Here is a 13163-nt window from a genome sequence, read left to right on the forward strand (position 1 = left end):
CAGCTCACAAGGAGGTTCCTACGCTATAAAGTTGTCGCAGCTAACGGGAATTATGTGCCCAAGTTTAAGTGCCATCTTAACCTCCAGCTGTCATCCATGGTCCACGACTGTGTCCGCATTCCTGATTGCTCGTTGTTCGTAAACGCAATTACTGCATAACTATAAAGTCCAAACAAGGAGACAGCGCTCGGCGGCTGAGTGGAAGCAGAAGAAGACGCGTTCCCGGCTCATGGCGTTCGCCGCACGAGCTGTTGCGCGCGACCAGAAGAAGCTCGGACACGTCTCGGACCGGATGCCCTGCTTCCATGACCTCCAAGCGGACCAATTTCGCGGGCCTCCAGCAAAGACACACGTCGGTTCCAGAGACCACCGAGGCCAAGCACGGCGTGCCGCTGGGAGAAGGCAGCTTCCAGGTGCTGCTCCTGGTCGCCAGCATGCTGGCCGGAACCACCTTCCTGCTGCACCTGGTCAGCTTCCGGCTCACGACGCGCGTCATGGACCACTGGTGCCGGCCGCCCGAGGCCTTCTCCAACCTCAGCGCGGACGAGTGGCGTGCCCTGGCGCTGCCCGTCGAGTCGGACGGCAGCCGCAGCCGCTGCACGCGCCGCGAGCCCCCGGACGCCGACGAGAAGGCGACGAGTGGTGCCCTGTGAGGCGTGGGACTTCGACCTGGAGCGCTACGGCAACAACATCGTCAGCGAGTGGCGGCTCGTGTGCGACCGCCGGTGGCTCATCGAGCTGGCCGTGCTGGCGGTGCTGTACGAGGTGAGGAGAACCTCTACGGCGACAGCTGTCGAGGGCGTTGGCGTGACACCGCGCCACCGTGACTGGCCAGTGCTCAGTTACGTCATGAATTACTGCGCGGTAACGCCACGCGCACTCCTCCGCACTCCACCGAGAGCAATACAAAGTTATGAATAAACATTGCATTCACCACAAAACAGGTGTCGCTGAATCTCGGATTACACACTGGGCTTTTACATGAGCCCGACTGAAGTCGGGTCGGCTAGGCTGTCGGGCTGAAAACCGGCTCTCGGGCTCACGTACAAAGTCGAGTCGGGCTGGGCCAGCCCGACTCGCAGCCCCTCCTCTTTCACGATTGGGAAAAACAGGGGAGAACAGAAGCGGGCGCCGGTTTACTACTCGTGCGGTCGCGTCTCGAAGGGCGCACCGCGAGAGTCGACTCGCTAGTATCCAGCTCATGCAAACAGTCATCGCGTTGGGTTCACCTCGCTCAACTCGACCCCTGACTCGATCCGCCGCTGTCAGGTTCATGTAAACAAGGATATAGTGCAAACTGGCCCGCGAGTTCCTAGATCATTGCACCGCCGTAAAAGACGGACAGAAGGACAGGACAATCGTTGCCGGCAGCTTGTCCTGTCTGCCGTGTGTTCTGCGCCGGCACAGTGTTCGAAAACTGGAATCGCCAATTCTGCTCTGACAGAACTAGGTGAGCACGCCGTCACACCGCGACGCCTACTGCTTCGCGGCCATGGCAGTGTCGTCCGGGGCGATGCCAGTCGCCATGCTGGCACTGTCGGGGCTGCGGCTCCGGTGCGAGTACTTCCACCTGGCGCTCACGGCTCCCACGTGCGCGCTGGCCGCCACCTACGCCCCCGTGGGCGACGACCCTCCCGCCTGGCTCGTGGACAACGGCTACTACCGGGAGGCCGAGTCGGCGGCGCGGCGCGCCTCAATGAGGCCTCGCTAGACGACTGCCGCGCCTGGTTCTCGCGCGAGGGGCGCCGCATCGAGCGGCGAGCCAGCGGGCTGCTCCTCCAGCGCACCCTGTTGCCTACTGTCTTCTCGGCGAGCGCCTGGTACTAGTGTCGTACATGTGGGCCGCGACCAGCTTCGCCTTAAGGCAACCAGGTTTGGAGGTGGAGATGTACTACCGGTTTCATGCATATTAATTGACATTGGTGTCGCTCAAAACTACGTCATTTACTTACAGTACTACTGGCAGCAAAAGTAATTCAATGCCCTTACTGTCGGTCAGAAGAACGTCGTCCACTTACAGTACTACTGGCAGCAATAGTAATTCAATGCCCTTACTGTCGGTCAGAAGAACGTCGTTCACTTACAGTACTATTGGCAGCAATAGTAATTCAATGCCCTTGCTGTCGGTCAGAAAGACGACATTTACTTACATTAGTATAGGCAGCAAAAGTAATTCAATGACCTCACTGTCTGTCAGAAGAACGTCGTTTACTTACAGTACTATTGGCAGCAAAATTAATTCAATGCCCTTACTGTCGGTAAGAAGAACGTCGTCCACTTACAGTACTATTGGCAGCAATAGTAATTCAGTGCCCTTACTGTCGGTCAGAAGAACGTCGTTCACTTACAGTACTATTGGCAGCAATAGTAATTCAATGCCCTTGCTGTCGGTCAGAAAGACGACATTTACTTACATTAGTATAGGCAGCAAAAGTAATTCAATGCCCTCACTGTCTGTCAGAAGAACGTCGTTTACTTACAGTACTATTGGCAGCAAAATTAATTCAATGCCCTTACTGTCGGTAAGAATAACGTCGTCCACTTACAGTACTATTGGCAGCAATAGTAATTCAGTGCCCTTACTGTCGGTCAGAAGAACGTCGTTCACTTACAGTACTATTGGCAGCAATAGTAATTCAATGCCCTTGCTGTCGGTCAGAAAGACGACATTTACTTACATTAGTATAGGCAGCAAAAGTAATTCAATGCCCTCACTGTCTGTCAGAAGAACGTCGTTTACTTACAGTACTATTGGCAGCAAAAGTAATTCAATGCCCTTACTGTCGGTAAGAAGAACGTCGTTCACTTGCAGTACTATTGGCAGCAAAAGTAATTCAATGCCCTTACTGTCGGTAAGAAGAACGTCGTTCACTTACAGTACTATTGGCAGCAATAGTAATTCAATGCCCTTACTGTCGGTCAGAAGAACGTCGTTCACTTACAGTACTATTGGCAGCAATAGTAATTCAATGCCCTTGCTGTCGGTCAGAAAGACGACATTTACTTACATTAGTATAGGCAGCAAAAGTAATTCAATGCCCTCACTGTCTGTCAGAAGAACGTCGTTTACTTACAGTACTATTGGCAGCAAAATTAATTCAATGCCCTTACTGTCGGTAAGAAGAACGTCGTCCACTTACAGTACTATTGGCAGCAATAGTAATTCAGTGCCCTTACTGTCGGTCAGAAGAACGTCGTTCACTTACAGTACTATTGGCAGCAATAGTAATTCAATGCCCTTGCTGTCGGTCAGAAAGACGACATTTACTTATATTAGTATAGGCAGCAAAAGTAATTCAATGCCCTCACTGTCTGTCAGAAGAACGTCGTTTACTTACAGTACTATTGGCAGCAAAAGTAATTCAATGCCCTTACTGTCGGTAAGAAGAACGTCGTTCACTTGCAGTACTATTGGCAGCAAAAGTAATTCAATGCCCTTACTGTCGGTAAGAAGAACGTCGTTCACTTACAGTACTATTGGCAGCAATAGTAATTCAATGCCCTTACTGTCGGTCAGAAGAACGTCGTTCACTTACAGTACTACTGGCAGCAAAAGTAATTCAATGCCCTTACTGTCGGTAAGAAGAACGTCGTTCACTTACAGTACTATTGGCAGCAAAAGTAATTCAATGCCCTTACTGTCGGTAAGAAGAACGTCGTCCACTTACAGTACTACTGGCAGCAATAGTAATTCAATGCCCTTACTGTCGGTCAGAAGAACGTCGTTCACTTACAGTACTATTGGCAGCAATAGTAATTCAATGCCCTTGCTGTCGGTCAGAAAGACGACATGTACTTACATTAGTATAGGCAGCAAAAGTAATTCAATGCCCTCACTGTCTGTCAGAAGAACGTCGTTTACTTACAGTACTATTGGCAGCAAAAGTAATTCAATGCCCTTACTGTCGGTAAGAAGAACGTCGTTCACTTGCAGTACTATTGGCAGCAAAAGTAATTCAATGCCCTTACTGTCGGTAAGAAGAACGTCGTTCACTTACAGTACTATTGGCAGCAATAGTAATTCAATGCCCTTACTGTCGGTCAGAAGAACGTCGTTCACTTACAGTACTACTGGCAGCAAAAGTAATTCAATGCCCTTACTGTCGGTAAGAAGAACGTCGTTCACTTACAGTACTATTGGCAGCAAAAGTAATTCAATGCCCTTACTGTCGGTCAGAAGAACGTCTTTTACATACAGTACTACTGGCAGCAAAAATAATCCAGGGCCCTTGCTGTCGGTTTTTTACTTACATTAGTATCGGCAGCAAAAGTAACTCAGTGCCCTTACTGCTGGTCAGAAGGACGTCGTATTGGCACTAAGACTAATCCAACGTCCCTGTTCGTGTCGCCACCACGTCACCTCCCCAGACTAAACCCCGGTTTGCAAAATTCCTCCTTTGTATAGCGTTGAAGAATCGTAAAGGGCACTGTTTACGCTAAGGATATCGCTCTTTTTTTCTTAAGCGTTAACATTAGAGGGGTCAGTGCTAGCGGAAATGGCGACAGCCGTTTGTCAGTATAGCCAGTGGCAGGTGGCCCACCGGGCCACGAACGAACTTAGTATACTACCCCGGATATAACGAACCTTAGTATGCCACCACGTATACAACGACCTCTAGTGTGTTCACCTCGGATATAAAGAACTTACCGTGACGCCTATGATGTAATGACCTTTCGTGTGTGAACCTTGGGTATACCAACCTAAGTATACCACCTCAGATCTAACAAACATTCGTGTATTAACTTCGGATATAACGAACTTGTGTATGTTGCGAATATAGGTATGCCACCTCGGGAATGTTACAAACATTCGTGTATTAACTTCGGATATGACGAACTTTCTTATGTTACGAATCTAAGTATATGCCACCTCGGATATAACGATATTCCGCATCTAGACCACGGTTGCAATGAACTCAGTGTGTTGACCCCTGATACGACGAACATTAGTGTGTCAACCTCAGAAGTAACAGACGTTTGGCTGGTACCGCATTCAAACGATCCAGCGAGGATGGCGCCTAATAGCTTCTTTTTCACTGAACGCACCACAAAACTAAATGTCCTTACATTCTAGCAATTACGACGGTGTTCATTCCATCCTACCTCAGGCAGTGTGCGTGGTGTGCATCGTCATGGCGCTCGCGGCTCCGGGCGCAGTGTATTCGGAGACCCGTCGGCCCACGGCTGACGACATGCGGCGCTTCATGCAGGGAGTCCCTGCGGCCGCTGCCCAAGGGACCCAGCCGGACGCTCAGGTCCAGCCGACGCAGTGCCTCCAGAGACGACAGAGCAGTACTCCGCCCGTCAGGCTGTTCACTACCTCCCGAGCTCTTCACTCGGCCACTATATTGACTGGTGGCGCCTTGCAGGGAACTTTTCTTTCTCCGATCTTCTTTTCGCAATTTTGACTCCCTCGACGCCTAACTGCGGCGCTTGTGATAGCCGCCTTTCTCGGACACTACTCGACAGTTTTCCGCACGCTTGTGCATTCTGCGAAAACTTCGCGGGTGAGACGGCCGGACCAAGTTTGGCGGCTCGACCGGTCGCGTGGCTTTTGTTTCTGTTTGCGATTCGTGTTTTTTTTTTAAGCAGGGTGGCTAAGCAAGCTGCTGTTCTCAAGCTGCGTGACTTTTCCCGCGTTTCAGTCAATATTCCGTGACCACTGAAAAGGCCGAAGAACATTAATATAGTGTCCCGCATGATAATGTACTATATATATATATATATATATATATATATATATATATATATATATATATATATATATATATATATATATATATACATGATATATTCTCAGCAAAAAGAAAATGTTTTCTGAAACTGCAAATGTTTCACTGAAAAAATATTCTCTTCGTGTTTGAAAACTAAGTCCAGCTTTAGGCTGCGACTTGAGATGAGACCGTTGCGTCCTTCACCTTTCTTATCAGGGCAATAAACTTTGTTTTCTCCCTTTCTCTCTCCTTCAGCTCTTCAATATGGTGTCTACCCTTTCCCTTTTTTGAGCATCTGATGTTTTCCCCATGTGTGTGCCAATATATATAGTCTATTTTTCGAAAAGCGGATAAGGCTGCAAGTAGAATAGACTATTCCTGACTAGTTCACTTGAAGAGGATAGTTCAAAAATAAGACAAAACAAGTTTTCACAAAACTTAACTAAGAAAAACACCTAGTTCCCAAATATCTTACTCCACCTCATTTTTTATCAAATTATGACGACATCGGACATCACAATTGGGCAGAAGTGCAGAAAGCGTACAGTTCTTTCAAGGAGTAACTGTTTACGGCAAAAGTTAACAAAGACACTACTGAATGTTGTCGCGAAACACTGAGGTGTCCACCGTACTCTGCAGGTAGACACACTCGTCTTGTCACAGTTCAGACACAGTATTTCCTTCAGGGCCAGATGAAGAGGAAGATGTACTGGGCGCATGATTATGTGCGTGCAAATAAAGATCACTACGGCTGTGACAACATTGTGTACGAGCAGAAAGAACTGACACAGACACAAATATGCAACAGCAACGCATTGGAAGGTCGGCGCAGCCTTTCCAGAGCAACTTCGATGTCATGCTAAGGCAGCGTGATGCCTTGCATGAGGAAGCCGAAAGTCCACAAATTCCGCGCACAACCGGTGCCGCCTTACTCCGCGGTGAATGCTTTTAAACGTAGCAGTATACAGAACAAGCTAGTATATGCAGAGCTCATTTCGGAGCCAGCGAGAAAAAGACGGCTCAAACGTGTATGAGGCCGTCACGCCTCGTACACGTTTCAAGCAAAAAGACGCAACGTGATCGGACCATGTCCTGAACACTCGGAGTTCTGCTGCGATTCACGACGCACCATCGCGTTAATTTCAGTCGGTCATATTTCCCTGACTCGGTCAATTTTCTGCCGGTGTACCCGACGATTCCCTTATTTTTCCAGGAGGCTTTCCAGGTCGCTATAGACAACCCGCAAAAAGTGCGCTCCGGCTCTCACGTGCCCATGGTGCACTAAACGTTGCCGTGTGACGTTCTTGGAACTGCATGCAGTTTGTCGCTGTGTTCCTTGCTTCGCTGCTAGGGCGTTACGAAACTCGACTCCACTGTCACTTCATTGCATGGGGCAGCAAGCTACGTGACAGTATATACGCAGCTAAGGACAAGCTGGCGTCCAGAAAAGTGTGACCGCGTCGCAGTTCCCGCGCCTGTGGTGGACGTGCTGTTTACGGTTTCAAGATATTCCTGTTCTTTCAAGAACTCATTGCCATTGGACGCAGGCACATATGTCAAACTCGTGTAGCGTACTATAGCTGGATACATCTTTCAAAAAATGCCGTTGGTAACACTGGGTCACAGTCCTCGGCATCCTGTACTACTCCGCTGGACAACAGCGACAGTAAACGAAATCAGCTTTGCAATGTTTAACTACACTAAGCATGTCAGGTATCAAAAATCCAGAGCGTTTTTTTTTTCCTGTGATAACCTTCTTGTTTGGGCAGCAAGCAAAGTTTCAACGATGGACTATTTTTTTTTGTCGTGGAGAAGTTCAGTGCAGAGGTGCCGAATGTGGGCGCAGCTTCACTGAGGATTTCAGTTGTGTCCGACTATAGGTGGGAAGTGCTGGATTAGCTTGGCTCTGGCTCACGAGACCATAGCTTGCTATGAGATTCATAGCGGGCCCGCCGTCGGAAGCTACGGCGTTCGCCCAGCCATCGCACTCTCACTGAAAGGTGAGAGCTACAAGAATAAAATCGATAGCACAGTACGAACTGCTTCACCCGTGCAGTGCTTCCACACGTAGCCGTAGAATGTGCCTACGTGAGATGCCCTCCCTGCCACCAATGATCGAAAGCGAAAAAGGAGCCTTACTCGGGGCTGTTGGAGGCAGTGCGAAAATATATTGCCGGTTGAGGGTTTCCGAGCGGAGTCTTCGCAAGTTGCACGTCCGCACTGGGGTACCGACCCATCGAAAGAGATTTGGGCAGAGTGCTGCGCGATGTCTAAGTACCCCCAAGTGGTCTAAATGAATGAATGAACAGACTTTCATTGAGGCGGAGGAAGTCCTGTGGCCTTGGCTGTGGCATGGGGAAGAGTATCCATTAGACGAAGTAATATTTCAGTTACAAGCCATAGCGGTATACAAGTCGGAAAGAGGGCATGAGTAACCCACTAAGTGAGGTGAGAAGCCCCACCTCACACTGCTCGCATGAGGCCACTTTCTCCACCATAGGCAGCTAGGACCTCCTTAATGCTGTGGGGACCAAGAGAAAGCAGTTGATTAAAGGCACTGACGTCTGTGGGTCTGGCATGCATGTTTGTTTGCCAAGGCATGCCTGCCTCGATCAAAGCAGCGGTGTCATGTTAAGTGAAATAGATATGGTTTGCAGTTATGGGCATATCAGTTATCTCCGCTCACGTGGTACCGGCGACAGAGATCGTGATGACAGGGCGCGATCCATTTGTGCATAATGTGGGGTTGTAAGCAGCATAAGCACAAAGTTTGTTAACTAAATATTGGCACGTTCGAAAGAGCCTGACATAAATTAACTCCGAAGCACCCTTCCACAACGGCGCCCCTCGCAGCACACGTTCCTCTTCGGGAGGCGAAGAGCTCCGGGCTTGATTTCGTACCACATGGGTCAGCACAATAAATAGGTGACCCAAGCAAGATAACCGAGCCCTGTGTTATTGCCGTGTCTCTGATTAGCGGATATATGCACGGCTCATGCGAAGGGACGCAGCTCCTTTTGGTAGATTTCGACTGCGCCCCGTAGAGTGTCCCCTGTCCCCTGGCTCTGAAACGAGCCGTGCACAACAGGAGGGGGGGGGGGGGGGGGGGGGAGGCAAGTAAGTTCAATCCATTACGGGAGATACAGTGGCACATTGTCTGTACTCTTATTACCTATCGTCATGACAATCCTATCCAGGAGTGCGCGACATGGATTGGTGACGCCATCTACCGGAGAATTGCCGCCAAGAGGCTAAAAATCGATAGCGTGGCGAGGCGGCTGCATTTCAGCCGACTTTACTGCACATTCACTAGGAAACTGCGCTGTGCAGCTCCACAGGAGAAACAAGTGGGCTGCGTCAGTAAATACCTGACGTAGCGTTGCAAGGCTGGCGTTTGTCGGCGTTGTGCACTAGGCTACCAGGCGCTCCGAAAGATGCGAAGAAGCCCTGTCTCCTATTTGGTTCTAATCTTCCGAATAATGCGACCTCTTATTGTGATACCGAATCTGGCCGTAATGGACGGAGCGATGAATCCATTCTCTAGACTCGGGTGTGATATGTACTCGAGTTTTACTTCATAATAATTTCATCAGCGCACGCTTGGAAAGCTTCGAGTTCGTTCTACCCGAAGAAGGAATACAACTTGTTCGATCTGACGTGACAGCTTACAATGCCACGGATATTTTTAATTCAGGGTAAAGCATTTAAAATCCAAATGCAGTCTACGTAGAACTTCCAGTCACTACCACCTCGCCTAAAAGAGAAAGAAAAAACGTTCAGAAACGACTCAAGTCGCGTCCATGTTTTTGTTTGTTTGCCTGCTCGCTTTTGCTAAGTTGACAAACTCTCTTGGCTAATAGCTGACCTGGGCCTTGTTACAGGTATAGATGGATAGAAATCCCGAACCCGTCAATTTCCTCCCAGTGGAACAAACGACGGCCAAAGCTGTAACACATGGTGGCCAATAGGAATCTGCCTTTTTCATATGGCTGATCTGCGCGTGTGCGCCTCTCTTAATCCAGCTCAGCTGGTTGAAAACAAACCGCCAGCTTCTACTACGCATGCGCAGTTCACGTTAGCTACAGGCGCATGCGACAGATGGCGGCAGCAGTCAAGCACGCACTCGAATGTGTAGTATCCATCCGGATGTGATGCATGCACAGTCACCCTCCCTGAGGCCTAACGGTTTAGAGATAACAATGGTCATGTGAATGAATCTGCAGTGAAAGTTAGCAAAAAGCGACTGGAAGATTGGTGACTCAAAAGGAGAGAGATGACATCAGGCTAGAAGTGTAGCATTGAAAATGTATTTAAAGCAAATGGAGAATTTACAGACCAGTTTATAACACCGCTAAAGAGACAAAGAAAAAAACTGTGAAAGGGGACGCTCGTGGAGAATCGGATCACGCCTCCGTTTCTCATGTAAGAATTTCTTTTCAACCTGCAGCAGACGAATCTTCGCCACTCCCAAGAGAAAGCCACATCCTGAGAAAAAGGCGCATTAAAGGCGATCCACTTAGGCAGCGCACTAGCGGAACAGAAGCTGTAGCTATACCGAAGATTTCTCTTCTCTGTCGAGCGCAAGAGAAGGGGTAAAAGGCTGGCCGCGACTAAGCCACAATGCGGCGCTAGTCGGGGCTTTGGCGCCAGCTAGCGACACGCTCGCGAACTTCCAGCGCTGTGCCGGTGTCTGGCTCGCGGGATGAAACATAGGTGCCGCCAGCCGTAGTCGCGTCGTCAATGATTCAACATGCAAGTCTGCGACGCGCATCAAAGAGGCGGTATGCGTAAGGGAGTTGGGGAGCCCACCAGAATATTCTTTCGCCAACACCAACTGCACAGGACTCCAACGCCTGATATCAGGGCCGCAGATCTATTATGAACAGTTTGGTTGAAACGATTCGCTACCTCCCAAAGCTTTGCAGCACGCGTTGCAGCTGTCAGACCAGAGTCAGAGAACCATGACGGTATCTTGCAATGCTTCGGCCCTTGTTGGGTTACGCAGTTCCTACGAACGGGGCAAATTTTCTTTTCCTTCCTTTTGATCTTTCTTTTTTGCGCTGCCTGCGGGCAACATGAAGAAATAGGTACCAGAAAATATAATGACAAGTAGGCATGCAGCGATGACTAGCGGGCTACACATTTGCGTGGAGCACCCTAATCGGCTACCCTCCATCGCCTCCAGCTAGCCCACAACGCTGACGCAGTATATTGCCAACATCGTTCTGTGTACCACGCGTGGATTTTTTTAAATCCGAGACCATCACATCCCTCGTCGGGAACGACGGCTGATATCCGTAAAAAGTGGCCTCCCAAAACGCACGTGACCGGGCAAAGAAAAATAAAATATATTCCGAAGGTGCGGGTAGTTGAACTCGGGAGTGTATGCGTTGCTTCACGACTGTACTCTAATGAGTAGGTGCGTAATTAGAAAGGAAGGGGAAAACAAAAAGGAAATGAGAAAAACAATGCTTTCGCATTCAAACCACGTGCGTAAGTAGTGTTAAGTTCTCTCCGTAAATTTTTAGCACACAATTGAGACCTTTGGACTAAGCACCGAGTGTGAACTGCATACCGGGAATTATGGTATACCTCATACACTGCTGTGCGAAAGAAACAGCCACAAAGAGTTCGTTATTTGGTTAAAAGCGTATACGCTGTAATATGCGCCTTTAAAAACAGCAGTTGTTAACATCCCACTTGTTTTGCTCTAGGAGGTCCACACCACAATCGTGTACTATGCGACATCCTTCTGTACCAATTTAATTGCATTCACTATTAATATATGCATTAACAATTAAACTTGAACTCCACTCTAATGCACTTCTGCCCAACTTCTGAGTGGGCAAATTTATTCTGCTACGGATCACCCCCGACTACCCTTCGTGGGCTTTGCTCGTTGTTACCATCTTGCTGTGAGGATGAGTCTGAACGCTCGCCGCTTTCTCTTTGTTTTTTTCTTGTTTTTATTGCGAAAATTCCCCTTTTTGCCATATTTCAAAGGAAATGGTGCAGGCTGGTTTCGTTGATGAATGCCAACATAGCTCGACGCTGAGGAGCAAAAGCAGCGAGCATGCAGCAGCCTTGAGCTAGCTGACCAACACAGGAGGGTAAATTAAAAATGGCAGCCCAAAGCGTGCAAAGTCGAGCGCATTGTAGTTTAGCACTGAACACATGAGGATTGGATTGGAAAACATTTAATTCGTCAGAAAAGGCAGAATGCAGACGATCCGTGCTAGGTGGCTATCAGCCCACGGCTGACAGCGACCTGGGTCGCCCATTCAATGACCCGGGTTTGAACTCCCACGTCTGAGCTGACCAACACGGCCTCCCACTGCTCGAGAGTAGGAACCTGTATTAGAGATTTCGGGGGCGGCTCCTCTTTACAGTTCCACAATAGGTGATCATAAGTAACTAAATCACCACATAACGTACATGCAGGGTCGTATTCACCGGGGTAGAATTTTGACAATAGGTAAGGCGTCATGAAGGATCGCGTCTGGAGTCGCCTCCAAGTGGTCTCCTGCTCCTTTTTAAAGGCTTTGTCTGGAGGAGGGAATATCCTCCTTTCAAGTTTAAAATGATTAGTAATATCGTGAAAAGATGATAGGCCGTACTTCGAAAAACTCTCAGCAACGACAGCGTCCCCTGCTCGGCTGACGAATCTTCGAGCTGTTATGTGTGCCGCTTCGTTACCAGGGTTCCCCGAGTGAGCCGGGACCCATATCAATTCAATAATTCTGTCTAAGTCTTTGGTTTGACCCAATATGCTCATTGCTGCCTGAGAAATTCTGCCCCTCGCATAATTGCGTATGGCAAATTTAGAGTCGCTGAGTATGATAGTAGCTTCTGTGTTAATGATAGCAAGGGCGATTGTCGCCTCTTCTGCCGTTTCCGAGGATTTCGTTATGGTAGTGCCGGAGACTATCAGTCTACCTTGCGTATCCACCGCAACACATATGACGGTAATACATGAGGAAGTGCCTCTGGAAAGTGTTCACGTGCCGACGGAGCGATCGGAGCGCCATCTGGCGTTTGAGGAATGTGCAAAGAGTTGTGTCCACCTTCTGTGTCTTCCCGTTTTCTTTGTGATTCTTATCTGCGACAGTAATTGGTCAGACAAAGTAGTACTAATGTGGCAGTGTTCACCTTCATCATCGATGGAACTGGCTACCGATCAGGCGGGCGTTATCCCTCGTCTGCGCTGGTCGTATGCCATTGCTCTCGACCAGCGCGCGCTGAGCTACCACTCTGCTGTCAACCCAGGCTGCATGCTGTCCACGATTGTGTTCCCACTCCTGCTTGCCTGTTGTCCCTCCACGCGATTATATCATATACACAAAGGCCAAATAAGTAGACCACGCGCGATCAGAATAAGACGCCGATGAAGATCGCGCCCCCAGCTCGTGGTGCTCCGCGCACGAGCCGTCGCTGGCGGCCAGAAGAAGC

General features: G+C 49.1%; 1 protein-coding gene across 6 annotated transcripts in view; it reads right to left on the reverse strand.

Moving 5' to 3' along the window:
* Positions 1–13163, reverse strand: part of LOC144101188 (RNA binding protein fox-1 homolog 2-like) — a 437474-nt gene that overhangs the window by 369333 nt on the left and 54978 nt on the right. The window lies entirely within an intron of this gene.

This window comes from Amblyomma americanum, chromosome 8 (assembly GCF_052857255.1).
Source record: "Amblyomma americanum isolate KBUSLIRL-KWMA chromosome 8, ASM5285725v1, whole genome shotgun sequence".
Taxonomy (NCBI): domain Eukaryota; kingdom Metazoa; phylum Arthropoda; class Arachnida; order Ixodida; family Ixodidae; genus Amblyomma; species Amblyomma americanum.